Raw genomic sequence first — 15,375 nt, 5'->3', positions numbered from 1 at the left:
TTGCCCGTACCCTCCCTGCAAGAGCCGCCGCTGATTAAAAACACAACTGGGCGGGCACATGTTGTCATTCCCGACTGATTGGGCAGTGTGTATGCACAACACACTGCCCAGTCCATCTATAGAAATATCTGCAGATCAATTGATCTGCAGATATATCTAGTATACGTTTGTACCCAGCATCAGGGTAAAAATAAATGTGCATATGAAATCCTTGATGTGCTCATAATATATCCAGCAATGTTCACCTGTTCCTTACCTTGCATTATACTGGTCAGTCATGTCAATTATTGCTTGATATAATGTTTGTGCCGTGACTGGAATAAAATATGTTTTGAGGAAAACCTCTCAAATTACTAATTTTTTTTAAATTCTGTTGAAATAATAATTTCACTTTATTGGTTGTCAAATATGGATAAGCATCTGGAAACAGTGCAGAAAATATCAAATGTGTTCATATTAGACATTTAATGGACGAATTCTCAATCTCAGTCTTAATCTCAGTCCTCTGGACCCCAAACAGCTCGCGTTATCCTAGTCACATAGCCGGTGCACGTGTGGAGCCAATTATTTCACTTATGGTTCTGTAAGGAGAACTGGGGTTCTGAAGACTGTGTTTGTGAACTTATGGTCTAGATAGATATAAAAGCATGATTTGTATAAATTGCTGTACGCATCAGTTTAGGACATGATACAGAGGGCTCAATCCACTTAGCTGCTATTTACTCATGGGTACGAGTAAGTGTCACTGGCGTATTTATAATGGGTGCAGTGTGTGTTGTGCACACGACCCCCCCGGGGTCCAGGAGAGCCCACACCACACACCCTGCGGAAATCACTGGGAAAATGGCCGCTGCACCATTTTCCCGGAGATCTGAACATGCACTTTAGGCTCTGGGACAGCGCTAGGGTCCCTGCCGGCTAGAAAGGAGGGGGGCCCAGATGGAGCCTGCACACAGGCCTCTGCCTCTCTAAATACACCCCTGGTAAGTTTGGCTATAATAAGCCACACTTACAGTACAGTACTGCCAAATTCGCAAATTATTTTTTCGCAGCCCCAGAGGGCTGTGTACGAATACCTGTGAATCTAAGGCAAGATAGGGCTGCAAGGGGGGTGATTTTTAATGCTAGGGCAACTAGTTCCTAGGGTTAATTCATACATTCCAACATGACCGATTCCAGGAGGGATAAAATGCTCTGTTCCTCTTAATTTATGATTGCTATCACCTGTGCTGAACTACAGTTGTCATTTCATAAGAAAGGTGTTTCACTACAGGTGATAGTAATCATAAATTAAGAGGCCAAGAACAGGGCATTTTGTCCTTACTGGAATCAGTCATGTTGGGAGGTATGGTTAATTGGAATGACCCAGTATGTATGGTAAAGCCTTCTTAAAATTATCATAAGACTTAATAAATGTATGCATTTAGAAAAAAAATATTAATGCCATATAAATCATGACTCCCACTTTGTCACAATGTCCAACATTAACAATGATATACTATGGGCCTTTTAATGAATTACACTCAAGTCACACTGCGCAGGGGTTCCGCAGATTTCCGCATACTGTGCATGCACCAACTAAAGAAATCAACTGCGCATGCACCAGACCAGGATTATGCACGTGGACGGAGATCGCTAGTGCGTACAGATTGCTCCAACCAAGGACGCAGCAAACTAACTGTCAAATGGGTGTTTCTGGCAGACGCATGGAGCCTTTCTGTCTCATGGGAATGTTCTGGGCATGCATGCCAGCTTCTGTGCTTGATCAGGGCATGCTGATAGAAATTATGCATGGGGTGGGTGCAAACCCAGATGTTAACAATGACATTGTGGCTGTGGACATAAGAACACTGGTTCTAATTCATGTTTGTACGCAGTAGCCGATGTCCTCGCATCGGAGTGATTAAAAAAAAAACCAGAAGGGGAAATTTATGGAAGCAGCCCTAATAGGGGTGGCGGACTGTTGAGGGGGTGGAGTCTGTCAAGTGGGAGGGAATATACTGCTCAGAAGGCCAGCATACATGAATGTGCCGCAAATTTTTTAGGGGCGTGGCCACATAATAGTGCCAAGTTTTTAGGGGTTATTGGGAAAGGGGTATGGCAACATAATAGTGCCAATTCACATTACACCACACAGTAGTGCCACTTATACACAGTGCACCAGCTTGAACCTCCTATACACACTGTGCCAGTTTGAGCACGTTATACATATTCCGCCAGATAGAGCACATTCTACACTTTGCGCCAGGTCGAGCACGGTATACACATTGCACCAAGTAAAGCACATTCTACACTTTGCGCCAGGTAGAGCACAGTATACACATTGCACCAGGTAAAGCACATTATACATTTTGCGCCAGGCAGAGCACATTATACACACTGCACCAGGTAAAGCACATTATACACTTTGTGCCAGGTAGAGCACATCATACATTTTGCGCAAGGAAGAGCACATTATGCACTTTGCGCCAGGTAGCGCACGTCATACACTTTGCGCCTGGGAGAGCACATTATACACATTGCACCAGGTAGAGCACATAATACACATTGCACCAGGTAGAACACGTTATATACTTTTATATATATATATATATATATATATATGTATATGTATATATCTATATCTGCAGCAGAGCAGTGTAATAGGCCCTACACACTGGGTGATAAATTTCAAAGATATAAATGATCTTGTTCATTAATGAATGAGATACCGTTCATATCTTTGAGTGTGGAGGCAGCATCGATGAACGATGCGCGGCCCCGCACTCGTTCATCGCTAGTGCCCCCTCGCTTGTGCATGCAGTGCAATATGGACGATCTCGTCCATATTTGCCTGCACTGCTATGGAGGCGGGTGATGGGGGGAGTGAAGAATCTTCACTCTCCCCTTCACTGCCCCCCCCCCCCCTCCCCACCACCCGGTCGCTCGTCAGCCGTATCCGCCGTCGGGCAGCTCGGCAGCGGATCGCTCAATGTGTAGGGCCCTTAAGTCTGGTGAGTGCTGTCACTAACTAATAGCCTATAATATATATATATATATATATATAGAGAGAGAGAGAGAGAGAGAATGATCACAGACACATCAGCATTTTGAGCAGAGTAACGTTTCAGTGGCACTCCACTGTCGTCAGGTTTTATTAGAATACATTTAAAAACATCCTACCTTTATAGAACCCCCACGTGCATGTTCAGAAACAGTCCGGACCCGAACTTCCGGTCAAGCGAACGGAAATGATGTGATAGTGCCGTCAGCGCACTGAAAGAGAAAGCCATCACCATGGAAACCGAATCGCTCATATACAGATACAAATAGAATGCTACTACTTTGAACAGAATTCAGCATTGCAGCCACCCGATACAATATAGTTAGACAGTATCAAAAATAGACACATCTTTAGGTACACTGCAAGATACATAATCGCAACAATACAGTTGTTTAGAAAAATTATTCTTAAATGTCACTAAGGCATTCCATCATGTCAAAGACTAATAGAGAACTACCGCAAGTTCCTCATACTTCATATATATATATATATATATATATATATATACTTCATATACTTCATATATATAAACACCAGTGCATAAAACCAACATCCCATCGCCACAATAGGAAATGATTTTATAAAAAACATGCATAAGACAAATGTTCATTCAATCCCTTTGGGTAAATAACATCCAAATAGGCTATCCACTTAGCCTCCATTTGAAGCAATTTAGACGCACGGTCACCACCCCTGATATTATTGGGGACATGATCTATCATCCTGTAACGTATGCTGCTAATGGAGTGTTTGAGAGCAGCAAAATGCCTGGCTACAGGTTGTTCGCTGCTCCCAGTCTCCAAAGCTTTTCTTATAGCCGACCTATGACAGGTCATTCTCTTAAAGAATGGAATTCTGTTCAAAGTAGTAGCATTCTATTTGTATCTGTATATGAGCGATTCGGTTTCCATGGCGATGGCTTTCTCTTTCAGTGCGCTGACGGCACTATCACATCATTTCCGTCCGCTTGACCGGAAGTTCGGGTCCGGACTGTTTCTGAACATGCACGTGGGGGTTCTATAAAAGGTAGGATGTTTTTAAATGTATTCTAATAAAGCCTGACGACAGTGGAGTGCCACTGAAACGTTGCTCTGCTCAAAATGCTGATGTGTCTGTGATCATTGCAAATTGCCGTGCCACGTCTTTTTCTTCTACCTATGCTTTGTCTTAACGGGGGCACCGGCATTATTCACAACTAAGCTTTCTTGGAGTGCCTTATCCATCTGTATATATATATATATATATATATATATATACAGTATATATATATACAGTATACATCTATATATACACACATGTGCAGTATATATATATTCATATTTAGCACATCCTGATGTCGATAGGACACAGCCAGGCTGCTATGTCTTTCACTTGCCTGGCTGCTGCTTGGAGGCAAACTGTCTGGGGCTGGAGGAAGCCTCAGGGCTGGAGGCATGGCAGACTCGGGGCTGGAGGCTGACTCTGGGCTGGATGCAGCCCCGGAGGTGGAGCCGTCCCTTCAAAGGCTTATGGGGGAGCCCAGCCCTTCAAAGGCTTATGGGGGAGCTGCTGCGGCTGCACATGCGCAGCAGCTCCTCCGACGGCCATCTTTAAATTACTTTTAAGTTAATGCTGCCGCGATCGGAGCTAAGCTCCGCTCGCAGCAGCCGGCCAGCATGGGGGGGGTAACAGCGGCCACTGAGGGACGTCCGCACCAGCCAAACGGAATCTTGTTCAGCGTCCCAATCCGCCGCTGGTCCCAATCATGCCCTATTCACATAATTATCTGCACAGTGACAATTGTGTTTAAACAAAAGAGAGGAAAATATTTTCTACTGAAATAAAGACAACGTGTTCTTACAATCAGGAGCTGTATGATACGTAAGTGAAGGTTAAACGAGCAGCACATTGTTAAAACTTGTAACGTTTAAAAGGCCAAATGTGATAAGGTTACAATTTCAATTTCACGACGTGTGCTTTTGAATCCTACCTTTAAAGGTGCAAACAGCACAGACTCTCATCCGATGTGAAGTTCATGAGCTGGGGCCTTGTCAGTGCTGTCAGAAGCCAGTCACATATAGGAGAGATGGTCTGCTGCTAGTACGGTTGCTGGCATTGCAGGACCCATCAGATTCCAGGAACACAGGATAATAAGATTTTCTTCTTTTACCTGTCAGTATGCCACACATGTTTTGTGTCTTTTTGTGTGGAGCAACCATAACTTGGGAGAGCAAGGAGAAAATGGGGACGATTCAGTTATGGGCAGTGCCTAAGATGTGCTTTTGCAACGGCGTGCAAACACCAGTATTGGAACATCAAATCACCTTGATTACCCCACAGTTTTGGTTTGCTCCATTCTGCTCTGTCATAAGCCCAACTACTAACATATGACTGAATAGATATTCCCAGGGGTAAGTTTATGTTTTTATCTATCTTTTCCTATTTGCTTAGCTAACCATCCCAAAAAATATAAACAAAATGGAGTAACATCTGTTTGTTGGTGCGGCATAAGCATACAAGCAGCAGCATAACCGTGTGTTTAGAGCTGGGATAAGTTGTGCACCAGGAAATAAAGTTACTTGTTGGGAGGTGACATACTGCTGTCAGAATGGTACACATATTTTCTTTTATAGGCAAGGTTCTCCTAGGGAATGCGGCCCTCTGACAAGGGGGCACTGGGACTGCTTCAAATGCGGGTACAAATTTTGATGGTATTGAACTGAGTGATTATCGATATACTGCGCATGCATTGTGGCCGCAGTGCACACATGCCAAGGAACCTTTGTGATGTAGCATGCTGTGAGTAATCAGTCGCCGGGTCATTGACAGGAAGAGGCCGTTTAGGGGAGGTAACAGGGAGTGTCTGTAATAACACAGACATGTCATGACCGTCTAATCTCGGCATGAGACTGTGATCTCATTCACGTAAAACGTACCAGTGCCGCTGTTCCCATATCCATTCTGCGCGGCCATGAAGGCATCTGTGTTGTGGTTGCAACGGAGTACAAAGTTGCTAGCAAGTTGCGGTGGCTATGGTGGGTGTCTCTGTTCACTTGTGTGCGTCTGCATCACTAAAAAAAATTGTTGCTGAATTGGCATTGCGACTGCATCTGAATCAGACCCTCTGTGCTGTGGGTTTCCCTGTTATAGAGTCAGCAGTTCAGTTGGCCATAGTCTAGTATTGGAATCCGCTTTCTCGTGCTGTTCATCCTCTTGAAATTTACTTCTACCTTTGCCTGACAAAATGGCCTCCGTGGGCGCTATCTTGGGTTGCCAATAGGCTAATCTTGTGGATGAAAATGTTGGACCTCAGTGCCTGAACAGGTTGCCTGTGTAACCACAATACATTTTATTTACTAATCCAAGTATTAAGATGACATATTTTTATCCAAAATAACATTTAATGCACATGAGAGAATAAAATTAATTGTAATGCATATATTACATCACTTTATTAGCAGAGATTGATAGTCTTATGTGATGTTCTCATTAGCATGATTACTACAATAGCTTGCACATTACAATGCATTTACAAAAGTACAGTATAAGTAAGGTACAGTATTCAGAAGAGAAATCATCTGAATGTACTGTATCAGTTATGTCCTATTGTGCAGTTCCTGACACCTTCATGGTTTCACAGTATCTCTTCTGGACATTCTAGTTTTCACATTTGGTAGCAAAATTGTAACACATTACACATTCTGGCCTCTTGCAAAGGAGCCCCATCTCAAGAGGGCGTGGAGACATAATTGTGGTTTATTCAGATGTGGTCTACACAGAAATCCACCCGATTTCAGATGGATCTTTTGCACAAAGGGCAGTGTAACAGTGCTGGCAAGGATGATAGTTGTTCTCACAAGTGGATGTATTCAGATGCAGCCAGATTCTGAATATTTAATCACTATATGTGTCACATAGATAAAGGGGTGTGTGTGCCCCCGAAACGTCTGTGTATTTTTTATGCACATATAATAAAATCACTTTTTTCAAGACTCCAGAGTGCCGTTTTCTCTGCCCAATATGGGGGGAAATGCCATTGTCTATATGTTTGACGAGGAGTGCCAAGTGCTTACCATTGTTATATAGTTGCTGGGAGTTGTAGTCTAGCTCTGTTATTACGCTCTGTATATTGCATGAAACATGTATCTGTTTTAAACTACAATTCCCGGCAGCCTGCAGAACTTCTTTTTGTGAGAGTCCCAGGAATGGTGAGCCTGAGAGGCCCATCCTAGAAGGGAGGCTGGGAGCAATGAGAGGTGAGAAGGAGCTACTTTTTTACACTGGGGGTATACCGCACAGGTTAATTTTAAATAGTAATATATTGAATTATAAGTACCAAAATAGAATGGTAGAAGTAAAGAAATAACATGTTTTCTATTCCATATGTCTTTGGTGGTGCACCCTGAGTCAGTACTGAACTATGGCCCTCATTCCGAGTTGTTAGCTCGCTAGCTGCTTTTAGCAGCTTTGCACACGCTAAGCCGCCGCCTACTGGGAGTGTATTTTAGCATAACAGAATTGCGAACGAAAGATTCGCAGAATTGCGAATAGAAGGGGGTAATTCTGAGTTGATCGCAGCAGCAAGTTTGTTAGCAATTGGGCAAAACCATGTGCCCTGCAGGGGGGCAGATATAACATTTGCAGAGAGAGTTAGATTTGGGTGGGTTATATTGTTTCTGTGCAAGGTAAATACTGGCTGCTTTATTTTTACACTGCAATTTAGATATCAGTTTAAATACACCGCACCCAAATCTAACTCTCTCTGCACATGTTATTTCTGCCTCCCCTGCAGTGCACATGGTTTTGCCCAATTGCTATCAAAAATCCTGCTGCGATCAACTTGGAATTACCCCCAGAAATTTCTTAGCAGTTTCTGAGTAGCTCGAGACTTACTCTGCCACTGCGATTAGTTCAGTCAGTTTCGTTCCTGGTTTGACGTCACAAACACACCCAGCGTTCGCCCGGACACTCCCCCGTTTCTCCAGACACTCCCGCGTTTTTCCCAGAAACGGCTGCGTTTTTCCGCACACACCCATAAAACGGCCAGTTTCCGCCCAGAAACACCCACTTCCTGTCAATCACACTCCGATCACCAGAACAAAGAGATTTCTTTGTTAAGCCGTGAGCAAAATACCAAACTTTTAAGCAAATTTACTTGGCGCAGGCGCACTGCGAACGTTGCGCATGCGCAGTTTGCGACTAATCGCACCGATGCGAAGAAAAATAACGAGCGAACAACTCGGAATGAGGGCCTTTGTCGACGAAGAGGGAGAGAAAGAAGAAAACTCTTTTGTGGGTGCACTCTTGATTGTTGAAAATATTGATAGAGATATTTGAAAGTAAGGATAGAGAAGATTGTTAAAATTAATTGAATTTTATTAGTATCACAATAAAAAATATATGTAGTTTGGTGTATTGATAACAATAACAATAATAACAATAGTGAGCATTAAATAAAAGATATACGCTGTCTAGGATAGGTCTGGATTTTGTTAGCAATTGTCCTTGCTAAAGGGGATACAATATAATCACAGGTTAGTCTCAACCGTACGCCTGTACATGACTTTACATAAGTAACTGTCAGGAATCACCTGTGTGCCTGAGCACCAATTGTGAGCGTATACTCGTTAGAACAAGCGATCATTAGCCGCCACATAGGCTAGATAAGAAACAGAATGAAACCAGATAGGGGAGGTGAATCTGCTGTCCAGTGTTAGGCACTGAGCATGTTGATCATTGATGTACTCTACTAAACTGGGTCTTCCTCAGGAGTCTCCCACCCGAGTACTGGCACAGCCCAACACTGATTAGCTTCCAAGATCAGATGGATTCGGGCATTTCCAGTGTGGTATGGTAGTAGAATTGGGGGGAATGATCTTTGTTGCACTGGGATCACTGATGAGAGCTCACGAGCTGACAAGTTGGAAGTATAAGTGGTGACAGTAGAATAACAAATAAGATTAATAGATGGATCAGCTGCCAACGTTAGACAGAGGTTGGATACCTCTGAATCACTGGTGAGAGTCCAGAAAATATAGTAGGGCAGTGGAGAGGATGGAAGGGTAGATGAGAAGTGGGCGGATCCTAGAGCAATAAATGGAGTCCAAGTTTTGATCCTCTGCTGGTTCACCCTCTGCTGGTTGTGATTCACATACAAAGTTACACAGTGTATCATACGTCTTCGTCGAAGGAGCTACTTTTACTAGCATTGAATGGTGTGTGCTGTCAGGCGTTTATTGAAGGGGGGGGGGAGTAATGTGAGGTGGTTAACGATTAAAGTGGGGGTTCTGAGAGGTGATAATTGAAAGGGGGTGTCTGAGATTATTACTGTAGGGGGTGCTGTTAGGTGATTATTGGAGGGGGGGAGTGCTGTGAGAGGTTAACATTAAAGGGCATGGGGGGAGGTGCTGTAAGCAGACCTGCCCCACAGACTCTTGCCCTGTCACTCACTACGTCTGCCCTGCAGACTCTCTCACCATGTTAAATACCTGACCTATCTCTGCAGACACAGGCTGGTGGGAAGGGGCTCATTGTATGGCCCATTTTCAAGGACTTCACCCCACCACCCTGTTCTTGCCATTTGAGCCTCAAGGTCCTTGCAAGGCAGCAGGGCCCTTTGGACCTTGTTGGATGTTGCCCTATTGTTGCTGATTGCGAAGGGACCCCAATAACAGTTCAAGCTTCAGGGCCCCCAAAAATATAGGTCTGTCCCTGGTGTTGTCATCTATTGTCGTGATACAATTTTGGTGGAGCTTCCTTGTGGAGCCATGTTCTGGTGATTTAAAAACAAAGTAACAATCCCGCCAAGACTAAAGGAAAAGATTTGTACAGCAGATTTCTTTTTTTGCGTTAAAAATGTATACATTTCTTATTTATTAGAGGTAATAATCCTAACTCCTGTGAAAACTGGATGTTTTTAAAAGATTTATTTATTAAGCACCGCTGCCAGTAGTGACCATTGCCTGTTATCGCCAGTGATGGCCAACACACAGAGACTGTCCTGCGACAGCATTTCTTTGCAAAATAATGCATTTTTTCCTTTAATTTATATGATTTTTCTTTTAGTTTTAACATTTTTTATTTCTGCTTTTTCATTGCATCTGCCCTTGACAGGCTGGTGACAAAGCAAATTTGTGTGTACAACTGCCAGCCAGAACAGTATCTCAGGTTGTTTTTTTCTAATAGGTTTTGTTTAATAGGCCTGCTCAATATGTTCTATAGGTCTTTTTGGCCCTATTTCTAAACAGGTCTCATAATCAATCATTAATATAATACTACATAGTTTTCATTAGCAAAACTAGTGGTGATCTATGTAGAGGTAAAACATGTACTTCACTATCTTTAATGAGCTAGATATTAGTATTGTGTTGTTTGCATTGCTGCATTTATGTAACATAAAACATCCATCATTTCATTTGTTTTTTGTAACGACTGTTTATTAAAGGATTTTGTCAAGATACAATATATAAACAGTTGGAGAGAGGGAGGATAGACAGAAGAATAAAAGGGAACAAGGGGAACAGAGGGTAGTGCAAAATACACAGTAAAAAACTGAAAAATCAGCCAAACAGAGATGACATCAGATTATCACAGTATGCATATAAGGCGTTAGTTTAGTCAAGCTTCAGATGGGAAATACGACACCAACAGAGCAGTAAACCATTTCAAGAGCCAAATGTCAGAGGAGGAGGGGCTTTATGATAAGTTAACCGGGGGGGGGGGGGGGGGGGGGGAGGGGGGTCATGAATCAGTGAAGGAAGACAAATTGTTGTCCACTACACTAGACTGGAATTCCATGTGTTAGGTGTCCCAAATAGCTGCTGAAATAGCTGCCATAGAGCAGGGGTGGGCAATTGTTTCAGCTGGGGGGCCGCTTAACACTTCCAGCGAATATTCGAGGGCCACACACAAAATACTCACAAAGAGATCCCTTTTTACACATTACGGCAGACAGCGTGCCCTTTTTACACATTATGGCAGACAGTGTCCCCCTTTTTACACATTACGACAGACAGCGTCCCCTTTTTACAGATTACGACAGACAGCACCCCCATTTTTATAATTACGGCAGACAGCAGACAGCGCCCCCGTTTTTATACATTACGGCAGACAGCGCCCCCGCTTTTATACATTACGGCAGACAGCGCCCCCGCTTTTATACATTACGGCAGACAGCGCCCCCGTTTTTATACATTACGGCAGACAGCGCCCCCGCTTTTATACATTACGGCAGACAGCGCCCCCGCTTTTATACATTACGGCAGACAGCACCCCCGTTTTTACACATTACGGCAGCAAGCGCCCCCGTTTTTACACATTACGGCAGACAGCATCCCCTTTTTACACATTACGGCAGACATCGCCCCCGTTTTTATACATTACGGCAGACAGTGCCCCCGTTTTTACACATTACGGCAGACAGCACCCCCGTTTTTACACATTACGGCAGCAAGCGCCCCCGTTTTTACACATTACGGCAGACAGCATCCCCTTTTTACACATTACGGCAGACATCGCCCCCGTTTTTATACATTACGGCAGACAGTGCCCCCATTTTTACACATTACGGCAGACAGCACCCCCCGTTTTTACACATTACGGCAGACAGCACCCCCGTTTTTATAATTACGGCAGACAGCGCCCCCGTTTTTAACATTACGGCAGACAGGGCCCCCGTTTTTACACATTACGGCAGACAGTCCCTACCCCCCTTTCCCCACCCTCCCCTAAACCTATATAGCAGTCCTTACCCTCCCCTAAACCCATATAACCGTTTTTAACTCCCCTCCCCTGAACTTATATGGCAGCTTTAGCTTTATCCAGGACAGGGGGTTTACCTATTTGTCAGTGGCAGACGATCCCCGCTGTCTGATGATCCGCGCTGCTGCTGCCGCCGCCGCTTCTCCTCACTGGCCGCCGCTTCTTCTCCCCGCTGGCCGCCGCTTCTTCTCCCCGCTGGCCGCCGCTTCTTCTCCCCGCTGGCCGCCGTTTCTTCTTCCCACTGGCCTCCGCAGTGCTCCCCACTGGCCGCTTCTGCTCCGAGTCCCCACTGCAGTGCCCGCCCAGCGCCGCCCCCCGTGACGCCCAGTGCATGATAGAGGAAATCCCGGTCAGCTGACCCTGTGACGTGACCGGGATTTCCTCAGCGGCGCCGCGTCTGAGAGCAGTGCAATGACAAGCGGCCTGTCGGGCCTCTTGTCATTGCACTCTGGTGGGGCCCAGGGGGCCAGGCAGGATCGGTACGCGGGCCGCATCCGGCCCGCGGGCCGACTGTTGCCCACCCCTACCATAGAGGGTACTGTTTGGGATTTCCAATGGCGCACAATTTTGCATTTCAGTACATTAATAATGTGCCAAATACGCTTCTGAGAAGATTTTGCTATCTCGGGAATGTTCCGGGGAAACAGGAAGATAGGGGGGAAAAGGTATGTCCACCTTAGCAACTCCTAATATCAACCTCCCTATGGCTTCCAGATCGGGACTATTCTGGGACATTCCAACATTTCATTTGTGTTCACTGCATGATCATGCTGCAAAGTGATTCGAGAAGCATAAAAATATTGCTGACTATGCAAGAAGTTCTCAGGCCCTCTGTATAGTGCTGCTACCTTAGGCCTACAGTATATGGTAAATACAACTCTTACAGTAGGTTCATTGATGGGCGACCTAGTACGCTTCTCCAAAACCCAGTGAGAGCTTGCTTGTTGATTTCTTCTTGAATTACACGGTGCAACAAAAATATATTTACGTTAAATAATTATGGCAGATAACCTATTTTACTTTTTTATGACGTCTTTTTATTGAAGCATATGCATCAAGATAAATTATACAGGCAATAAATAAAGCATACATATAGCTAAGAAGAAAGCTCGTAAATAATACAATGTGATGAATGAGTCAGATAATATGATAAAGCAGAAAGGGCATAGCATGGAATACAGATAATCAGAAATTCCCACAGAACATATGAGACAGACCATCAGCACAAATGGATGTTAGAACACATCCACCCAGAACAGTTGACGTTGCACAGGGCACGTTGGATACCTGGGATCAGCAAGTACAACACAATGGGCAGTTTTAATAATCTTCTTTGGGGCCAGATCTCCTGTGTGAAGAGGTTATAAGAGGTTGAGATTGTTTAGTCAGCTACACAGTTACTGCAGAATGTGCATTGTCAGTAAAATTGTTGAATAGCTTGTGAAGATGATCTGTGTTAATAATAGCTATTAAATACCATGAGGAAAAAGGTCTGCTATTGTTACACTGGAGTAGTGAGAAGATCTAGACATGAAAAGAACAAATTGATAGCACTTCCACAAAGAAACGCCACACCATAGAGCACCACAGTCATTTTGGAGATATAGATAGAAATGGATTATAATCAAGTGAGAAAAGGCTTTTTTCTAAAAGGTACCTTTCTTATAATAAAAAGGACATACAGTATTGAGAAATAAGCAAAAGACTACAGGAGTCATAACCCAAGAATTGCAGCTATATCTGGTGACCATTATTTTGAGCTCAACTTGTAGAAAAAAAGTGAAGTATTTCCACGTTCCTGAATACCTGAAGCTGCACTATTTTATCAAATTAACAGATGGTAAACTGCTTGGGTTTGTTTGTAACTAAAAGAAGGATCTGTGCCGTGTTCATTGAAGAAAGACTTATTTTGGTCAAAGGTTGACAGACAACAGAGATGAAGCGCTTACTGGAATGATGCGATGGCATGTAATGCAATTGGAACGGTTTATGGAAGTAAAAATGAGGAAAAGGGCAGATGGAGGAATGGGAAATGCAGGTCATCTGTTTCGTAACAATGTACATGTCTTGTCAACTGTGAAATAGCTTTACACAAGCAAACCTTCCATGTTGTGGAATTTAGTTCACACCTCATGCTGTCATCATAAAACAAAAGGCTGTGAGGAAAATTATATAATACAGGTTGAGTATCCCTTATCCAAAATGCTTGGGACCAGAGGTATTTTGGATATCGTATTTTTCCGTATTTTGGAATAATTGCATACCATAATGAGATATTATGGAGATGGAACCTAAATCTAAGCACAGAATGCATTTATGTTTTATATACACCTTATACACACAGTCTGAAGGTAATTTTAGCCAATATTTTTTATAACTTTGTGCATTAAACAAAGTGTGTCTGCATTCACACAATTCATTTATGTTTCATATACACCTTATACACACAGCCTGAAGGTCATTTAATACAATATTTTTAATAACTATGTGTATTAAACAAAGTTTGTGTACATTGAGCCATCAAAAAACAAAAGTTTCACTATCTCACTCTCACTCAAAAAAGTCCGTATTTCGGAATATTCCGTATTTCGGAATATTTGGATATGGGATACTCAACCTGTATAAAAAATGTTTAATTCCTGCAATAATTAAATCGATGTCTCCATTATATTTCACCTTTGCAGGATTTGCCTCTGTTTTACTATTGCTCATCCTACACACTGTGAATTCTTTAAAATGGTTATATTTATTTTTCCATATATTGGGATAAGAGTCCATAGGAGCAATCTCCGTGGCACAATGTTTGTGTGCATGGCATTTTACTGTGGTTTGGGGTTTGGAGTAACAGAAGCACCCCCAAACTTTGGCCCCTTTGAGATACTGCACCTATACTGACATAAATATCATCTAGACTTATCATCTCTGTGCAGAGAATTATAGGTTTATATGGGTTTGGTATATTAAGTCAACACTAACAATGTTTTTAAGGTAATTTTATCCCTAACACTACAACTAACTTTATCGCTTACCCTACCGCTACTCCTAACTCTAACATTAATATGGACATTTTCACTAATTTGACGTCATATGTTAAAAAATTTCCATGTTGACATTTTGCAGATGTCTACATGTTAGATGTTGACATTACAAACATGTTGACATCATAACATTCAACATATGCATGTCAGCATAGTGAATGCTGACATCCTGATTGCATACCATTTATATGACAAGTGAATTTTACATAAAGTTGAGGACCTGTATTGATAATGTGAACCACTGGGTTACCAGTGCATTGAGCAAAACAGGATGCAAGCAAGAAATGTGTGGGGTGGTGGAATCTGGCCTATGATCAAATTAGAACATAAGGGGAGATGTATTAAGCCTGGAGAAGTGATGAAGCAGTGATAAGTGCAAGGTGATAACGCACTAGCCAATCAGCTCAAATATGTAAATTGACAGTTAGGCGCTGATTGGCTGATGCGTTATCACCTTCCACTTATCACTGCTTTATCAATTCTCCTGGCTTAACACATCTTCCCCATAGTGCTCAAAGATCTCTGATAATCCCACTGTGATCCTGTGGCTGTGGT

The 15,375-nt window shown here is 43.1% G+C and overlaps 1 protein-coding gene and 1 pseudogene across 14 annotated transcripts in view; one reads left to right on the top strand and one right to left on the bottom strand.

The window, feature by feature from the left end:
* PTPRM (protein tyrosine phosphatase receptor type M) overlaps positions 1–15,375 on the top strand; it is a 1,209,695-nt gene that overhangs the window by 1,096,938 nt on the left and 97,382 nt on the right. The window lies entirely within an intron of this gene.
* Positions 8,766–8,884, bottom strand: LOC134930416 (5S ribosomal RNA; annotated as a pseudogene).

Source organism: Pseudophryne corroboree, chromosome 5, assembly GCF_028390025.1.
Source record: "Pseudophryne corroboree isolate aPseCor3 chromosome 5, aPseCor3.hap2, whole genome shotgun sequence".
Classification (NCBI taxonomy): domain Eukaryota; kingdom Metazoa; phylum Chordata; class Amphibia; order Anura; family Myobatrachidae; genus Pseudophryne; species Pseudophryne corroboree.
This window is presented reverse-complemented; position numbering and strand designations above follow the sequence as displayed.